Here is a 20,048-nt window from a genome sequence, read left to right as displayed (position 1 = left end):
GGTCAATACCAGGCAAGATTCAAATCAGTACCAAGTGTGCACCCACAGCAGCACAGTGGCAGCCAGATGGAGAAGTCAAATGCGGAGTCCGGTGCCCAATGTTAACCAATAAAGAGTGGGGCTGAGCGATGATGCGCTGCTCAAAGGTGAGTAAAGCGGTGTCAGGGGTCGATCTCCCGTGGTTAAAGTAAGCAAAAAGGGGGCCACAAGGCAGCTCCAAACTTACATCCTCAGAGGCACAGGGGCGGCTGGGTGCAGAGTACCAACACTGACCAATGCAAATCAGTTAAGGGGGGTATCAGTTTTGGAAAAAGGCTGCAGGCTTGGGCCAGGTGCAGGAATGAAGAAAACCCACAGCTAACCAGGTACTTTCTGATGCTAGGGGATGTAGGGACATCGACAGTGCAGCTCCTCAAGGCCCAGGGGCTCCGGGTGCAGGGGTGTCCTTTGGTGTCGTGAACAGCTTAATGGTAAGGTTGTAGTCAGGTGGAGTCTTCGGTTTGAGGCTGCAGGCTTTGAGGGAGAGTCCGGTAGGGGTCAGCCCACAGTGGACTCAGAATCAGAATCGATGGGGAACCTTTACAGGACAAGTGGGCCACTTGGACTCGGGTTGTGGACGTTGGATGCAGAGGTGGACCCAGAAGGGCAGAGTTTTTTTTCTTTTAAAGCTGGTTTCTTCTTGAACAGGTCCGCTGTTCTTAGCAGATCTTGTCTCGAAGACAGGCAGTCCTCCTAAAGCTTTGGAGGTCGCTGGGCTGCAGGATGGGTCATCTTTGGTGGAGAATCGTTAAGGGTTGCAGACAGGCCGGTAGGGCTGGGGCCAAGTTATTTGGTTTCTGCAGTCTTCTCTGCTGATGCGACTCTGTAGTGTCTGGCTCTTCTTAGGTCATCAGGAATCTTAGTTCTAGGGTTCAGGGGTGCCACCTAAATACTGAATTTAGGGGCTTTGCAGGGAATGCCAGGTGGTAGCCAATGGGCTACTCATCTTTAGGGTGACTGTACCCTTTTTATGACCTCTTCCGCTGTGAAGGGGGCATAACCCTAACCCTAGTCACTAATTCCTTCCAAACAAGATTTTAAAAAGTAGTGTCCACTTCAGCTTGCCCACCTTATGGGTGGGACTGGCATAAAGTGGGCACTCCTCCTCATTTAACACATTTTCCTGCCTGTGCTCCCGCCAAAAGTGGGGTCAGGACAGGGAGGTTAGTCATCTCCACCATCCGAAGAGACCTTGGTCGCATTACAAAGGTGGCAAGGCCTTTGAAGCTTCCCACCCTGGAATTTCCATCATGCCTGGGAGAGGGGGTAACACCTCTGCACAGTGCAGGCTTTTGTCTCTGGGCCTGAAGAGCACTGGCTTTTACCGCAGGGTCAAAAAACGTGTATGTGTTGGTTGAACTGGTCAGGAGCAGTCATTCAACACACTAGTAGATGGGAGGTTTCCAGGAGGCATCTCTAAGGTGTCCTTTGTGTGCATTTATTTATAAATCCAACACTGTGGGTTTCTTATTCTGAGACGTGTGCTACCAAACATCCCAGGATTCCAAGAAGCTATCATGTAGCTGGAGAACTGGTAGTGATCAGTCCAGCACATGCATTTAAAATGGCTTCCCTGTACACACTTACTATGTCTAGGAATCGACAAAGGCATAGTAGGAGCGTATTTGCTCATGCATATATGCCCTCACATGTAATATAATGAACTCTGCCTTAGGGTTGTAAGGCCTGCTAGAGGGGTGACTTACATATTTAGCATGCATTGTTTTCAATTTTGGGAGGATCTTGTCACACAGCCTGCAATGGCAGTCAGCAAAAGGTTGGTGCTGGGTCCCTCAGAGTGGCATAAGTTGTGCTGCAGCTCTGAGGGGATCTTTTCAGTACCCATGCTCTAGGTACCAGGGGTACTAATCAATAGGGACTTATAGGGAGCTGAACGGCCTGGTCACTTGGGGATAAAATGACCAGGTGTCTTGTTTTAGGGAAGGAACACTGGCACTTGGGACCTGGTTAGCAGGAACCCAGTGCACTTCAGTCGAAGTTGCATCTAAAAACCAAGCAAAATGTGGTGGGCACTGCAACCAGAACCCAGATCCCTACAAAGACAATTTGTGATGACCCACTGGGACCTTAGCCTGGCCTTTACCTTTCTTATGCATACACCCTTTGAACCTATGCATAGTTACTTACTGTGGTGGTCATTATGGCAATGGCGGTGACTGTTAAAGTGGCGGTAATACCGCCAACAGGCTGGCGGTAATTACCTCCAAAATATTACCATGGCGGTGATAACTCCCATAGACAGCCAATGTACCACACAGACCGCCAGGGCGTTAACACGACTGACCATGCCGGTAGCCATCAACAGCCAGGGAAAGACAAGGTACCGCCCACCATATTATGACATAGCAAACCGCCACAGTTTCGGGGGGGCTGTATCAGTGCCATCAAAACCCTGGCGGAAAGAGAAGACAGAAGACTCACCATCAGAGACAGAGAAAAGACCAATGCTGCCATGGAACTGGATCTTCAAGTCTTCCCGATGCTCGTCTACACCATGCTCCACCTGGAACACCAACGACGATGGTGAGCACAGCTGCCTAGCATACAAGGGAGGGAGGGAAGAAAAAGAGAGTGACACACACACATGCCTACACATAACATACACACACACACACACACCATACAAACAACCAGCTGCAAATGAAAACCAGTCTCACAGGACACATGTCATAATAATGCAAGGACAACTATTAGCCAGAACTGATAGTGTAATTTGATGGCAACAGCCACCATATTGTCCATGTGACAAGAGAAATATGAGTCACAGTTCAGAAAGGGCCAATGGCAAGTACAAAAGGCCCACATGGCCACAGGGCACAGTCCAAGGCCCAACTTGTTCCCAAATGAAATCCGCACTACACTGTGCAAGGGCATCATGTTGGGAATGGCCTGTCACCTCAGGGGAAGGGGGGTGGGGATCACCTCAGCTGAAGTGGGGAACATGCCCAGTGTTTCTGGAGGGGGATCCATGCCCATTTCACATTGCTAGGGAGTGCAAGGTCACAGTCTCTGAGGTGGGGTACTTCCCCTCTGGTTCTGGAGGGGGATCCATGCCCATTTCACAATGCTGGGGAGTGCAAGGTCAGTCTCTGAGGTGGGGTACTTTCCCACTGATTCTGGAGGGGGCTCCATGCCCATTTCACATTGCTGGGGAGTGCAAGGTCACAGTCTGTGAGGTGGGGAGCTTGCCCACTAGTTCTGGAGGGGGCTCCTTGTACAACAGTCCCTGGAGGGTGGCCTACATTCCCACTGTTGGAAGTGAGGGCTGCTGTGTCCCAGTTGGAGGTGAGGGCTGTTGTGTCCCAGTTGGAGGTGAGGGCTGCTGTGTCCCAGTTGGAGGTGAGGGCTGCTGTGTCCCAGTTGGAGGTGAGGGCTACTGTGTCTGAGCTGGAGGTGAGCGCTGCTGTGTCCCAGTTGGAGGTGAGGGCTGCTGGCCCCAGCTGGAGATGAGGGCTGCTGTGCCCCAGCTGGAGGTGAGATCTACTTTGTCTGAGCTGGAGGTGAGGGCTGCTGCTTCCCGATTGAGGGCTACTGTGTCGCAGTTGGACGTGAGGGCTGCTGTGTCCCAGTTGGAGGTGAGGGCTGATGTGTCCCAGCTGGAGGTGAGGGCTACTTTGTCCCAGTTGAAGGTGGGGCTCCTTGCCTACTGATGTTGGAGGGGGCCTCTTGACTCTCTTAGTTGGTAGTGGGATCCTTCCCTTTCTTGGGTGGTGTAGTGGTATCCTTCCCTCTCTTGGGTGGTGGAGTGGGATCCTTCCTTTTCTTGGGAGGTGGAGTGGGATCCTTTCCTTTCTTGCCAACACAACTAGGAGGTGCCTCCACTGTCCCCGTGGTCTGATTGGCTGAGGTGCTGGGCTGGGTCGTTGTGACCCTGCTCTTATGGGCAGAACATGGGGGTGGAGGAGGAGGGAAGTAGTCAAGTTGGGCAAGGAAAAGCTTCTTAAGGACGGTGTGGCGGGATGAGGAAGGAGGGATGCGAGTGGAGGTTGAGGGAGTGGTTGTTGGAGGTGTATGTCTGCTGGACTTGGGTGCATGGGCAGTGTGCTGATGTGAGGTGGATGGCTGATGGGTGTCTGTGTGTGTGCGTTTGTGTCTCTTAGGAGGTGGGGGCAGACAGGGTGGGAGAGGGCACGGGGGACGTGTGGATGGATGTTGTGGAGGTGTCTGCAAGTGAGGTGTGTGTGCTGCTTGTTGTGGTGGTGGCTGTTGAATCAATGCATGCAGGTGAGAGTGCGGAGGTGAGAGTGAGGGAGGAGGAGGGGAAGACAGTGGAGTTGTGTGTGCAACTGTCTGTTTGTGTGAGTGCTTGGGGCCTGAAATGTGCTGCCTGTGTTTGTCTGTGCCTCTCTTGTGTGATGTTTTGTGTGCATGCTTGTCTGTATGTGTGCATGGGATGGGTTGGGGTTGTGGAGATTGGGACTGGGAAGTGGTAGTTGGAGGGGGGACGGTAGAAACAGGGACAATGGCTGCCATCATAGAGGAGGCCAGAGACTGGAATGATCTCTGTTGGGCCGCCAATCCACCGTGCATGCCCTCCATGAATCCATTGCATTGCTGCAGCTGGGATGCCAGCCCCTGGATGGCATTCACAATGGTTGTCTGCCCTACAGAGATGGATCTGAGGAGGTCAATAGCCTTCGCAATGAGGGCAGCAGGGCTCACTGGGGCAGGGCCTGAAGTACCTGGGGCAAAGAAGATGCCCACCCTCCTGGGTGAGTGGGCACGGGCAACTCGGTGAGGGGCTACTAGGAGGGCGGTGCTGGTACGGGGGTGTGGTGGCTGTAGCTGGGGTGGTCCCAGTCGTGTCCACCACCAGGGAGCTTCCATGGGGGGAGGAACCAGAGTCAGTGTTGTCACCTCCTGTCTCTGCCGTGGTGCTCCCCTCGCCCTCCATCCCACTGGTCTCCTCAGCGTCAGTGGATTGTGCCTCCTGGGTCCTTTGGGATGCAGCTCCCTCTGTCGCCGGTGCCCCTCCTCCTCTGCCAGATGATGCTAATGCACACATGGACAGGATGACCGAAGAAACAAGCATTTTCAATGCAACGGGTCTCGCATTTGCTCGAGTTAGAGCTATTAGCGTTGTAAACTCCTAACTGGACTTTTCATGCCAAACAAATTAAAAGAAAAAAAAAACAGCACTATCGCACTATGTAAAATGCAGCGCGATTGTTCTGAAATTGAAAACCCCCCAAAAAAACAGCGCAATCGCACTGCTTGGAAAATAAACAGATAAAGTAGTCAGGAAATCATGCTGAAAACATCGAGCCTCGTATGTTTTCAGTAGTTTACCGGTGCTGTGTTAGGTGGGCTAAACACCGGAAAAGGCATAACGTATGAATGCCTTTCACAAATGAAAGCAAGCAGATTTTAAAAGGCAAGCCCACAAACCAATGAAAGTGACTGACGTGACATGGGTGTGGTTGGAAGCCCAAAGAGAGATTACCACAGGGGACAGAGCACTTTGCGCTTGCCCCTAAAGCCCCTAAAAAAGGGGGGGGAAAGGAAGCACTAGGTCAAGTGCAGCACCAACACCACAGATGGCACACACACATTACCGTCACACACAGGGATTAGGATTGAGCACCATGCATTGCACTGGAATTCCATTGGTTAGGTACCACAGGAAGATGAGAGCAAACACCCGCAAACTGCACCCCTCCTGGGAGTCACTAAGCCCTGTCTGACATGGAATGCAACCTAGCTAGGTTACCAGATCTAGCAGTACAACCATTACCCTTGAGCTGGATCACACTGCAATTTCTGACCTGGCATTAAGGGGCACCCACTAACTGACACCCACCCACCACCAAGATCCCATGCTACCTTCCAATTATAGTTGTAATGGCCACTGTACTCACTCCCTTGTGGCTGCTGTGATGCGCTCAAGTGCCCATCCAGCATCTGCCAGTATGTGGGCTATCAAGAGGGTCAGCTTCTGACGGGCACCCTGCCCACGTTGGAAGGCCACCCCCAGCTGGGCCTCCACACTCTTCGGGCCCAGCGTCTCAGGTCCTCCCACCTTTTCCTACAGTTGATGCTCTGCCTGCTGTAGACCCCCAAGGTCCGCACGTCTTTGTCGATGGCACACCACAATCCCTTCTTCTGATGGGCGCTGGCCTGCAGAGGAAAAACATACAGGAGGACACCATTACACATACAGTCCAGCCTGTCACACATATGGCCCACAAATCCCATTTCCATCTCCATTGGCACACACATCACCCAGCGCCCACCATGTATACTACCACCAGACATACCACCCTCCCAATAACACAATGCCTGCACACACATCTCAATGCAACCTTGTCACATGCATCGTGCCCAATGTGTACTCACCTGTTGGCCTATAGGCCCATACAGCTGTCCATGCTGGAGTAGGACCCCATCCACCAAGCGCTCCAACTCCTCCGAAGTGAAGGCAGGGGCCCTTTCCCCGATCACACGGGCCATGGCAGGATCTTGACACAGGTCACAGCAGCACACACAGTGTAGGTGTTGTCCTGTGGAAAGTCAGGAATCAAGTGAGGTTATAGACAGAAAATGGAGGTCACGTCTGCGGCGGTGCACAACATCACCGCCGCCGGTGATCCCCATTGGCCACTGTACTCCATAGAGCCACATATTAGCCAATGTGGAATAGCTTGGCGGTGCAAGACCGCCTTCTGCCATGACGCCCAACGCCGGCGGAGTTACCTCACGTCCTCCTGTCCCTACATACAGGACAGGCGGTCGCCATTTTATGGTGGTGGACAACATTCAGGTAAACGAGAACTGCGTCATTTCTATAATTTTATATACACTACCATTCCCATTGTCCCATCACATTACTGCTCTATGTACACTGAGGTGGTGGTTCCATTGTTCAAGTTGTGACACCCTACTCACTCTTGTGTTCCTTAGATACCTGCCACTGCGGAGCAATCGGAGGAGGATACAAGATCCTGTATACACACCCCTTGTGGACTTGGCTACACTGGAGGACAGGCACATAATACTCACCTACAGACTGGACCAGGCCACTATCACAGAGCTATGTGCTCAATTGGAGCCTGATCTGATACCAGCTATCCGTCATCCCACTGAGATCCCCCCGCTTGTGCAGGTTCTACCAGTGCTCTATTTCCTGGCAACTGGGTCTTTTCAAGTGACAGTGGGCTTGGCAGCAGGAATGTCACAACCAATGTTCTCAATCATGCTGGCAAGGGTTTTGTCTGCCCTGGTGAAACACATGTGCAGCTAGATTGCTTCCCCCCAGGTGGAAGATTTGGCCCCTCTGAAGGCAAGATTCTATGCAGTGGGACACATACCCAATATTATTGGGGCGATTGACGGTACACAAGTTGCGTTTGTCCCCACCTGCCACAATGAACAGGTGTTCAGGAATCAGAAGAATTTCCACTCTCTCAATGTGCAAATGGTGTGCCTGGCTGACCAGTACATGTCACTGCGAAGTATCCTGGGTCGGTGCATGACACCTTCGTCCTGAGGAATAGCAGCATCCCACATGTGATGGCACAACTACAGAGACACAGGGTCTGGCTAATTGGTGAGCCTGACTCCCCACCCAATGTATATCAGTGTATACCTTCTGGTGTTAACCCCATACCATTGTGTAAGGCTAATGTTTGTCCCTCAATACTTGCAGGTGACTCTGGCTACCCAAACCTATTGTGGCTCCTGACCCCTGTGAGGAATGCCCGGACAGGGGCTGAGAATCGGTATAATGATGCACTTGGGCAAAGCAGGAGAATTATTGAAAGGACCTTTGGCCTCCTGAAGAGCAGGTTCAGATTCCTCCATCTGACAGATGGATCCCTGTGGTACTCACCCGAGAAGGTCTGCCAGATAGTAGTGGCATGCTGCATGTTGCACAACCTGGCCCTCAGACAACATGTGCCTTATCTGCAGGAGGAGAAGACTGGAAATGCTCCTGTGGCAGCGGTGGACCCTGAGGACAGTGAGGATGAGAATGCAGAGGATGAGGATGTGGACAGCAAATGATCAGTTGTATGTCAATACTTCCAATGGGACACAGGTGAGACAGTGGAACTGACCATTCCTCTGATTATTGATGTTTTCTGTGTGGCAGTAGCAGGATAGCATTCGCTTTCTTTGCATCTCTACTTACTGTCACCTATGGCTTCTCATTTTGCAGATGTTGGGGATATAACACCGGTGTACTGATGTGATTACAACAGACAGCTAGAGGTAATGAAATGTATGCTATCACAGTGTTCAGATTATTTGCACTAGATGTGACTGTTTCCTTTCATGCACATTGTCATCACATAAGACACTCAAGTTGTGTTCAGGGGTGTTTATTGTAGTGCAAATAATTGACGAAAAAGTGCATGGAATGGGGTGATGGTTGAGGACAGTCCAGGGTACTGTTCCAGTCTGTTTGTAGCACAGGACCAGTGTCCAATGGGCCATAGGAAGGGGAGCAAAGGCAGTTCAAAGTGGACAAGGTGACAGGGTGGGACACAGGGGGGACATTCAGGAGGGTCTCATTTCCTGGCAGTGGTCTTGGTAAGTGTCTCTGGCTTCTGTCTGGGTCGCAGGGAACGTTTGCCGAGTGGTTCACCTTCTGCAGGGGGAGAGGTGCTGGTGGCCTGTGGGTCCTGTGGCAGAGCCTCCTGCCCACTAGCTGCAGCGGAAGTGGTGGGCTGGTCAGTAGACTGGCTAGTGGTAGGGGCCTGCTGGTGTGCTGTCCGTTCCCTCATGATGTTGGCCATATCTGCCATATATGGAGACCATGGTGGTGTTGGGGGCCTGCAAATCCTCCCTCATCTCCTGATGGTGTACCTCCTGCAGTTGCTTGTTCTCCTGCATGTTAGTAAGGATCTGACCCATCTTGTCCTGGGATTGTTGGTAAGCCCCCAGGACATTAGTGAGTGCCTCCAGGAGAGTCAGTTCCCTGGACCTGTCCTCCCCCTGGCACACAGCGGTTCTCCCAGTGTCCCTGTTCCCCTGTGCCTCTGTCCCCTGAATGGTGTACCCACTGCCACTGACCCCAGGTCACTGATTGTCTTGGGGGTGAGGTGTGGACTGGTGTCCCTGTACAGGTGGGCACACTGCTGATTGATGTGTCCTGTGGACAGAGGTGTGGGGATGTTGGGTGGATACTGATGGGGGAGGCTCTCTGGTGGACTGTGAGTGGGTTGGGGTGACCAACTGACCAATGGTCCCTGATGGGCCAGGTAGTTCATCCAGATCCTGAAGTCCAGAGTTACTGTCATCACTGGGGACATTTTCTGTTGGGGGACTGGATAGTCGTGGCACCTCCTCGCCGCTGACATTGGCTGGTGCACCTGTGGGGATGTAAGTGGTGTATTATACTTCATGTCTGTGACATATTGTACATCCGTAGCTTCCCCTCTATTTTTGATGTTGGCCTGCCACCTCTGTTTGTTTATGGTAATGTATTGTGGGATCGTTAGTTCTCCATGCTGTGCATGCTTTGGTAATGGGTGCACATGCAGGGCTGAGATGGCTGTCCATGCATTGGTATAGCAAGCAGGGCTTGGCATCGGGGTTAGTCAGGTGTGTAGGTGCAGTGTGTGGGATGGAGTAGAGTGATGGGAGTAAGGGTGAGGGGGTGTGATGGCATGCAGGTATGGGGGGTTGATGAGTATTAAATATTGCCTGACCAGTGTCCAGTCCTCCAGCTACTCCAGTGACTCCCTCAGGATGCAGTATTGCCTAGACTTGCTTCTCCTATGCTGTGAGCTGTGGGGGAGGAAGTAGGGGTCCACTGCCAGTCCCCTGGATGGCGGGCTGGTGCCTTGCTGCCACGGTACGTACCTTCCCCCCAGGTCGTTCCACCTCTTCCTGATGTCATCCCTTGTTCTTGGATGCTGTCCCACAGCGTTCACCCTGCCCACTATTCTCCGCCATAGCTCCATCTTCCTGGCAATGGATTTTTGCTGTACCTGTGCTCCAAACAGCTGCGGCTCTACCCTTACTATTTCCTCCACCATGACCCACAACTCATCTGTCAAAGGGGGTGCCTTAGTTGGGACATGGGTGTTGTGTGGTGTGGGTTGTGCAGAGGGTGTTAAGTGATGTGGTGGGATGTGGGGTGCGTGACGGATGGATGGGTGTTTGTAGTGTGTGTGCGTAGTTGTCTCAGTGGTCTTCGTGTTAGTCTTGTGGCAAATATTGGTATTCATAAAGGGTTGTGGGTAATTTGGGTGTGTGTTTTATAATTCTGTGGGTGGGTGGTTGTGGTGTGTGTATCAGTGTCAGATGTGTTATTTTCAGTTAGGCCAATGTTGTGTTGTTATGTATTTGGGTGGCCATTCTGAGTGCATCTGTGTGTACCGCCAATGGTTTATCGCCATTGAATGTCCGCCGTGGTGATTCATAATGTGGTGGGTATTGTTTTGTTGGCTTAACGGTATGGGTGTTTGTACTGACACTTTAACACTGACCTTTGGGCTGGCGGATTTGTGTATGTGGCAGTATTCTGTTGGTTTGGTATGTGTGCGTCATAATATGGCGAACGGATATTCGCCACCGCGGCAGTATGTTGGCGCCCGTCACCGTGGCGGTAAGTGCCATTTACCGCCAATGTCACGATGAGAGCCTGTGTCTCCTGACTCTGAAACTGTCTTTCTCATTGAGATTACGTCAGCTTGTATCATGAACAATCTGCAGCCACTTTCATTGCATCTGTTCTAAATCACCTAGTACTAAGGACTCGGGCAGCTTTTTTACCCAAGTGTTAGAAATAGGGTTTCTGGTTGGCTAGAGTCAGCACCTAAGCCAGGCAGAACCCACCACTCTAGTCAGGGCAAGTAAGTTACACGCCAAAGATAACCTGTGCTCATCCCCTGGTAGCTTGTCACAGAGCAGTCAGGCTTATCTCCAGAGGTCATGTGTGAAGGATTTGTGCAACACTCACACCAGTGTCACATTAAAATACACCACAAAAGCGACTCCACACAGAGTATATATAAAAATGTTTCGTATATTGTAAATGTATCCCATAGACCAACAACAATGCATATCACAAGTGATGTATAAATTGTGCATTCGCTAACATAGCACGTGTAACCCTGGTGACCCAAGAATCAACTGTATAGGCATCATGGCATTAGTAAATTTGTAGAGCATGAGTTATAACAGGCTAGGTAATATCAACCTACAAATCACCACCTGTCCCCATAGAGGCAGGAATCACAAGGTATCCACAAAAGAGCATAGGGTTCAATACCGTACGAATTACATACTCTGCTCAAGAAATGCAAGTGGAAAGACATGTAAGTTACATAGGTCACTACGCTTGTGGGAGTAATGCAACCTGGTTTTAGGTGCTACACACATGATGCATCGTAAATCGACACAACTGCATGAATCCCCCAAATAACAATACAGGCTTAGGCCTAGCGACCCTGTGCTGTTATTATGCTATAAATATGGTAATTTGTGTGAGCTGTCACAGAGGCAGCCCTTTGCTTCTCCTGAGGGTGTTGCCATGGTGATCCACTACTTCAGCGCAGAGTGTTCAAAAGGTTAGGGGGAGTATAAACACTGTAGATGAGAGCGGGGAGACCTTGCTGGGTCTCCCTGTGTGCAGGGTAAATAAAATGCAGCTGCCAGTGAGCACACAGCGCAGCTGCTACAGGTGCCAAACAACCCCCTGGCAACATCCCTGTGGGCCTGGAAGAAGTAACAAGGCCATTTGCCAAGGCAGAATGGAGCGGCTACAGAGCTCCCCACTGGGTTGGACAGATGATTGGGCAGACCTAGCCCTCCAGTTTCAAACTTGGCTGCCCGTGATCTTGCAGTGCAGCCACAGAGATTTAATATCTTCCTGAGTGGAAGGGGAAACCTCCACATGCTCTTGCCATGCACCGGCTTGCCAGAGGTGATCCTTGTTTGATGTACTGAGGTCGATACCACACTTAGAGGGCTTCTCTCTGTGGTCTGTGCTTCTGTCTGGGCTTCTCGCAGTAGGGGACGATCTTGCACAAGTGATTAGGCACTCCACCCGCATTGGAACAAGACAACCCTAAAGCACTCACTATGGGCTAGACTTGAAAACATACGGTGAAAGTATAAAGCGCTCACCAGGTGCTAGTGGGGCACCAATAAGGTAATAACAAGATTAAGCACTCTCCATGCGCTACTTTCAGTCACAAGTACAAGATATAGTGCTCCCCAGAGGCTATAGTTCAAGGGCCAGGTGCAGCAAATGAACAACAATAATCCCACGCTGGCCCATGGGAGAACACTGAGGGGAACACAAAGCAGGCAGCAGTGGTCAGGGAGGCCAGCAAAGTAAGGCACTTAATGGTGGTTTCTCCTGGCAGTACAGCAATGCCTAGGTAGTCCAAAGTCACGGGGCAGCAAGGCAACAAGCCGAAATCTATCCAGTCTCTATGCCACCCAGCATCAGCAGGTAGAAGGGCAACAACAGAAGAGGAGTTCAGATGAGTCATTTAGCAGCTCAGCAGTCCTTCTGGAAGATGTCCAATCCCAGTTCCAAAAGTGCTCTAAAATCAAGGGATCGGAGCACCTATACATATACTCAAAAACGTCTTTGTTCAGGGGGTGACTTCAAAGGAACCCTTTCATGTGAAACACAACCCTCTTTCAACCCAGCCCTATCTCCAGACATCAGTGGGGGTAATCAGCCCATTGTGTGAGGATAGGACACACCCTATTGACATATAAGGTGTTAACGACCCTACCTCTCCCCAGCACAGGATGACTATCAGTATGCAGATGCCTCTTCTGTCACATCCACCCCCTCCTGTGTTATGGCTGTCTGGAAAGTATGTACCAAATGTAGCTGTCACTCTGCCATAGGCATGGATTGGAGTCAAGCTGCAAAGCACTAGAGATATAAGCTCAGAGAATTGCCCACTATCTAAAAGTGCAATTTCTAAAATAGTAATGTATAATCCATTTAAAATAGTACACAGTATTTCTCACTACCATTTCAAACATGCCCATGCTACTCTTCACAGATCAGAAATTACAATTTAGACATATATAAGAGAATTCCCAATGCAAACCTATGAGAGGAGCAGCACTCACAATCGTGAAAAACAAAGGTGACTACTAGGATATGTAACAGTTAAAAGTATATGTCCTACCTTTTACATACACAGCAACCAACCCATGGGGATATCTAGGACCTACCTTAGAGGTGATTATATATAGCGAAAGGGAGTTTAGGCCTTGGTGTTAAAAATGGGTTCTCTGGTTCGCAGAGGTATACACCCTTGTCCAAATAGGGACCACATTCTTAGTCAGGTAAGTCGCACACAATCCAAATTATCCTGTGCCCACTCTCTGGTAGCTTGACACTGAGCAGTCAGGCTTAACTTAGAAGGCAATGTGTAAAGTATTTGTGCAATAAATCATACAGTAACACAGTGAAAACACCAGAAAAATACACCACACAGGTTTAGAAAAATATAAGATATTTATCGGGTTAAATTAAGGTCAAATCGATAAAGCTTCAATAAGCACAAGTTGATAAATCACTTTTGCAAGATTAAAAAGAGTCTTGAATCTTAAAAATCAACAGTTTTCTGTTGTTTGCTCAAAGTACCTGGTTTGCATCCAATATAACATGCACAGAGACCTCAGAGGAGGAGATGTGTGGAAAAATAGGGTGTGCGCCGCTTTTTCCCCGGCGCGGCACAGACGATATGTGGTTTATTTCCATGCTGCAGGAGGCTTTGCATCGATTTCTGGCATGCAGTCTTGGTTCCTCGCTGCGATGCAGAGATCTTTTTGATGCCCAGGGACAATGCGGGGAAATCCTGGGCATGTGGGAAGAAGTCACAGGCGTTGCATCGATCCGGTATGCGATGCATCAAATTTTCTGTCGCACGGCAGGCGCTCCATCGATTCTTCACTCTGGAAGTCTGGCTGTGTCATTCCGGGTTCAGCTGTGTGTCGATCCGAACTTATAGGTCATCCCACATGGACTTCATGTATGCAAATATGAAGGTTGTGCCCCTGTCAGACACAATCTCCTTTGGGAATCCCAGACGGGTAAATATCCCCATCAGAGTTCTGGTCACTCAGAAGGAATTGCCTCTGGGTAGGAGGTGGCATGGTCTGCCAAAACCAGGATAAACCTTTTGCCTAGGGCAGGTTTGGGTTCCAATGGACCAATGACATCGATGCCCACCCTTTCAAAGGGGATGCCAATGATGAGGAGTGGGATCAGGGGGACCTAGAGCTTTTTCCATGTCTTCCCACTGGCCTGGCAGGTGGGACAGGACCTACAGAATGCATCTGAGGCCGTCCGCATTCGGGCCAATAAAAGTGGGTGTAAAGGAGATCATTCTTCGAATATATAAGGTGATCACCAGAGGCTTCCCCTGCTGCTTGAGCCGAGGCCTGTTGCCTCAAACCCTCAAGAGTGGGCCACTCTTTCTGCTCCTTGCAGAATTCTTCCCTGGTGGACCCATACTCAACTTACCAGCCACCAAACTCAGGCAGGTCACCTAGGGCAGCAATGTCCTGCCCGGTTGGCTCGGGGGCCTCCTTCTCCGGGACCCCATGAACCACTGCGGGAACTTCTAGGACCGGTTTCCTGCGCCCCTTGCCCCTCTCCTTTGCAGCTGTCTGTGCCTTTCTTCCTGGCTCCACACGCCCTTGACTCCCTTCCCGGGTAGCCATGGATCTTGTGGTCATGTAGACCCACTCAGGCAATCCCAACATTTTCAAGTGAGATGTTAGATCTACCTCCTTCCAGGTAGTGCGCTCAAGGTCATTGCCTAACAGACAATCTAAAGGCATGGTAGGACTTACAGCTACATTTGGAGTACCAGAGACCCCCTCCCCATTCAAAGGGAACCAGAGTTACCAGTAGGTGGCTCTCGCGATTGTCAGTGACTGTGACTTGGTGGAATGTGTTTGGGAGGACCTTCTCTGCTGACACCAGCTGACCCCTGACAGTAGTCATGCTGGCTCTTGTGTCACACAGAGCCTCCAACCATTGCCCATTAAAGGTGACCCATTGCCTATACATGGTAATATTTGCAGGCATGTGGGCTTTTGGCACCATCTCTGCATCCCCCAGGGACACTAGGGTTACCTCTATCTGTTCCCCAAAGCTAACTGGGATTACCTCCTCCCTGTGCGCTACACAAGCCAACCCAGGTTTCAGCCCTCCAGTGGGTGGCTGTGCCCTCTTGGGACAGTTGGAGTTACCCTTAGAGTGACCATACTTGGAGAACTCTGCACAAAGAGGTACAAACCTCCCTGTCTTATGGTCAAGAAACCCTTTCTTTTTAGAATCAGACTGGGACTGGTTACGACTACTCCCTTGGGAATTATTTTGGGGGCCTTTTGAGAACTCCTTATTTTTAAGTTTTTCTATCTCCTCTTTCTTCTGGTGGGATCCCTGACCACCTTTGTGGGTGTCCGCCTGGATACCTTTTTGGACACTCTGGTGCTAGCCCAAAGGTCCGCCTCCTCAGCAAGTTTTCTGCGACCAGTCAGCTTACAGTCAATCAGGTACTGGCGCAACTCTATAAAGCAAATATTGAGCATATGTTCTCTCAGGATCAAATCATATAAACCCTTATAATCATCCACTTTACTGCCCCACACCCATCTACTCAGTGCCTTGCTAGAAGAATCAAAGTCTACCCAAGTTTGGTTGGAGAACTTGGTACTGTCCCTGAATTTCTGGTGATAGTTTTCAGGGGTCAGCCCAAACTTGGCAGTCAGAATGGCTTTCATAGGGGCATACTTGTTCAGATCTCCAACCTCTAGTGTAAGAAGTGTGTCCATCCCAGGTATGGGCATGTGTTTCCACAAGCCTGCCCCCTGCTCTTCAGGAACCCCATGAGCCCTTTGTGTAACTTCATATGCAGCAAACCACTTATCAATGGCATCTCCCACCACATAGCTAGGCACCACATTCTTGGGTATACAAACCTTTTTGCCTCCAGCAGGTCATGTATGTATGCTCACACCATCACTGCTGGACTCAGACTGTCTAGACTTGAGGTCCAGCTCTTTAAGACTCAGTTTGTGAGCCAGAAGTAGTTTCTTTTCAGCCAAGGCCCTTTCAGCTGCAACCTCAGCCCTCCTCTCATCTTACTCACTGTCTGCTCTCTTCTCATCCATATTTAATCTGGCCAACTGCAGTTGAAACTCTCTCCTCTCTCCTTTCCTCTGTGGTGTGGCCGTGACTTGAGACACTGCTCCCTGGTCTAGAGGGGGCACAGATCCAAGGGTGTCATCCCCCACTGCTATTGTCAAATCCTCTGGAGAGCTATCCTCTCACTCATCACCATTCTCTTGTGAACAGGCTTCTGCCCAGGCACTCAGTGCCTTTTGGTACTCCTCCTTGGAGATAAGCCCCGGGTAGGTACTCCCATCCCCTTGCAGAACCCTTTCATCTGGCTGACACTGTATGTCTCAAGCTTAGCTAGGTCAAACTCTCACCTCCTCCTAGAGAAATGTTGTTTAGGATTAGATTAAAATGTCAAGCAGGAAAAATTGCAGCAAAAAGAGAATTAATCAAATTGACCTTTAACTGTGGGTAGGTAGTGTACACATAGCTATTGTGTGTCACTGCACAAACACAAGTCCTATCCCACTACTGCCGCCAGTGTTAGAAATGGGGACACCCTTGTCCAAATAGGGACCACAATCCTAGTCAGGGTAAGTCACACACAATCCAAATTATCCTGTGCCCACCCTCTGGTAGCTTGGCACTGAGCAGTCAGGCTTAACTTAGAAGGCAATTTGTAAAGTATTTGTGCAATAAATCATAAAGTAACACAGTGAAAACACCAGAAAAATACACCAACCAGGTTTAGAAAAACCTAAGATATTTATCTGGTTAAATTAAGGTCAAAACGATAAAGATTCAATAAGCACGAGTTGAGATATCATATTTGCAAGATTAAAAAGAGTCTTAAATCTTGCACAAAGTACCTGGTTTGCGTCAAAAATAACTCGCACGGAGACCACAGAGGAGATGTGTGGAAAATGGGGTGTGCGTTTGATTTTCTGGCGTGGTACAGATGATGCGTTGTTCCTTTCCATGCTGCACGGGCTTTGCATTGATTTCCAGCACGCATTCTTGGTTCCTCACTGCGATGCGAGGATCCTTTTGATGCCCAGGGACGATGCAGGGAAAATCCTGGGCGTGCGGGAAGAAGTCACAGGCTTCGATCCAGTAGGCTATGCGTCTAATTTTCTGTTGCACAGCAGATGCTGCGTCGATTCTTCATTTGGGAAGTCGGGCTGCGTCATTCCATTTCAGCTGTGCGTCGATCCGGTGGGCTGTGCGTTAAATTTCCAGCCGCAAGGCTGGTGCTACATCGATTCTTCACTTGGGGATTCAGGCTGTGTCATTCCGGCTCAGCTGTGCTGTGATTTCACGGTCGCAAAACGGCTGTGCGTCGTATCCGGCAGGCTATGCGTTGATTTTCGGCACACAAGGAGTTTCCTGAAGAGATGAAGTCTTTTTGGCACTGAGACTTCATAAAACCGAAGGCAAGCTCAATCCAAGCCCCTGGAGAGCACTTCAAAGTCAGAGGGCAGCAGTCCTTCTCAGCAAAGCAGTTCAGATGAGGCCTTTAGGCAGCCAGGCAGTACCTCTTGACAGGTTGCAGATTCTGATCCAGAAGTGTCTGAGTTGGGTTCAGGGACCCAGTTTATATACACAAAAATGTTTTTGAAGTGGGGAAGACTTCAAAGAGTGGTTTTAAAGTGCACAAGTTCCCCTTTCAGTACAGGTCTGTCTGCCAGGGTCATGGTAGGGGGTTTGGCAGTCCATTGTGTGAGGGCAGGCCACTAGCCTTTGAAATGTAAGAGTCAGGCCCTCCACCTTCCATCCCAGGAAGACCCATTCAGTATGCAGATGAGTGCAGGAGTGACTGAGTATCCTGTGTTTGTGGTTGTCTGGGTGAAACGCACAAGGAAGCTGTCAACCAGCCCAGCCAAGACGTTGATTGGAGACAGGTTGTAAGGTACAGCTGGGTGGATTTTAAGTGCAGAAAAATGCTCACTTTTTAAAAGTGGCATTTCTAAAATAGTAATATAAAATCCAACCTCACCAATAAGCATGAGTTTCTATTACCATTCTGGCCATACTAAATATGACCTGGTTACCCCTTTTTTATCAGAATCTACCACTCAAATAGTATATGAGGGTAGCCCTAATGCTATTCTATGAAAGGAGCAGGCCTTACAGCAGTGGAAAACGAATTCAGGATTTTTCCACTACCAGGACATATAAAACACACATGCACATGTCCTGCCTTTTACCTGCATAGCACCCTGCCCTACGGTTTACCTAGGGCCTACCTTATGGGTGACTTATATGTAAAAAAAAAAAAGGGGGAGTATACGGCTTGGCAAGTACTTTTACATGCCAAGTCGAAAGTGGCAGTGAAAGTGCACACAGGCCTTGCAATGGCAGGCCTGAGGAATGCTTAAGGGGGCTACTTATGTGGGTGGCACAACCAGTGCTGCAGGCCCACTAGTTGCATTCAATTTACAGGCCCTGGGCTCATGTAGTGCACTTTACTAGGGACTTACAAGTAAATAAAATATGCCAATTGTGAGTAAACCACTGTTACCATGTTTAAGGGGGAGAGCATATGCATTTTAGCACTGGTTAGCAGTGGAAAAGTGTCAGAAGAGTGGAGGGAGGCAGGCAAAAAGTTGGGGGATGACCACCCTAAAGCTGTCATGTCTAACACTTGTCAATTGGGTTGAATTGCCAGGTTAGTGTGGCAGTAAACTGTGCACACAGGCACTGCAGTGGCAGGCCTGAGACAGGTTTGAAGGTCTACTTCTGTGGGTGGCACAATCCTCACTGCAGGCCCACTATCAGCATTTCATTTTCAGGCCCTGGGTATGTGGTATACCACTTTACAAGGGACTTACATATAAATTAAATAAGCCAAACAGGTGTAAGCCAAACAGGTCTAAGCCAAATATACCAAGTTTTAGGGGAGAGAGCACATGCACTTTAGCAATGGATAACAGTGGTAACATGCCCAGAGTCCTGAAGCCAACAAAAAGAGGCTCAGAAAAATAAGAGGAGGAAGGCAAAACGTTTGGTGAGACTACTACAGTAAGGGCTTTTTCCAACACCAATGTTGTGCCTCCTTTCCATGTTCTGCAGTTGATTACTCTGCCAGCATTCTTTGCTTCCCCCCTCACCTCTCGAAAGAGGAGGAAAAGCTTCATTTTGGGCCCCAAAAGCACTTAGAATTTTGATATTGATTGTACCAGGACCCATCAAGTTGACCATCAACTCTTTGTGGGGTTTTTCGGGAGTGAAGGGAAGGCTGTGCAGAAGAGCATTCTGTTTAGGCCTTTCCATCAAGATTTGCTATGACATGGAGAAAAACGATCTCACTGAGGGCCTGAGAGCCTCTTCTGCCATGGCAAAGGCTGCTCTGGTGGCATTGACTCAAGGAGTGCCAGGCTGTGACATGGGCATTGGTGCCAGGCTGTGACATGGGCATTTGTGCATGTGTTCACAAAGCACCACTTTGCTAGGGGGGCAAAAAGGTAATTTGACTCTCCTACTGTAGGACTTTTGGCATGAGTCCACTCACTAGAGTCACGATCTTTAGAAGGTACTGCTTTAGTATTCTAAAGATAAGCAATCTGCACTTAGAAGTATCCATCAGAAGAACATGTTACTTACCTTTGGTAACCCTCTTTCTGGCAGATACCCTATATATCTGCTTATTCCTCACTGCCCTCCCACCTCCTCATTCATTCTGTGGAGTGACCTCTTTTATATCTGAAAAGTTCCTATGTCACAGATCAACACACTGTTGCTAACAATTACTGTACAGTCCATGTCTGAGGATGTGGACATGGAAAGAGAAAATAAATTCTCTTACGTTTTTTATGAGTAAAAAAAAAAGATCAAAATGACTAAAATCCAATTAGGAGAAGTGAAGCTATGAATCTGTAAATAAAGTTAAAAAGCTCCAACAAAAAATGAAGCACCTAATGTAAGTCAATAGGTG

General features: G+C 49.5%; 1 protein-coding gene across 1 annotated transcript in view; it reads left to right on the top strand.

Annotated features, from left to right (window-relative positions):
• The window catches only part of MCM8 (minichromosome maintenance 8 homologous recombination repair factor), a 376,705-nt gene that overhangs the window by 342,004 nt on the left and 14,653 nt on the right, over positions 1-20,048 (top strand). The window lies entirely within an intron of this gene.

Source organism: Pleurodeles waltl, chromosome 5, assembly GCF_031143425.1.
Source record: "Pleurodeles waltl isolate 20211129_DDA chromosome 5, aPleWal1.hap1.20221129, whole genome shotgun sequence".
Classification (NCBI taxonomy): domain Eukaryota; kingdom Metazoa; phylum Chordata; class Amphibia; order Caudata; family Salamandridae; genus Pleurodeles; species Pleurodeles waltl.
The sequence above is the reverse complement of the archived record's forward strand: the minus strand, read 5'-3'. Positions and strand labels throughout refer to the sequence as shown.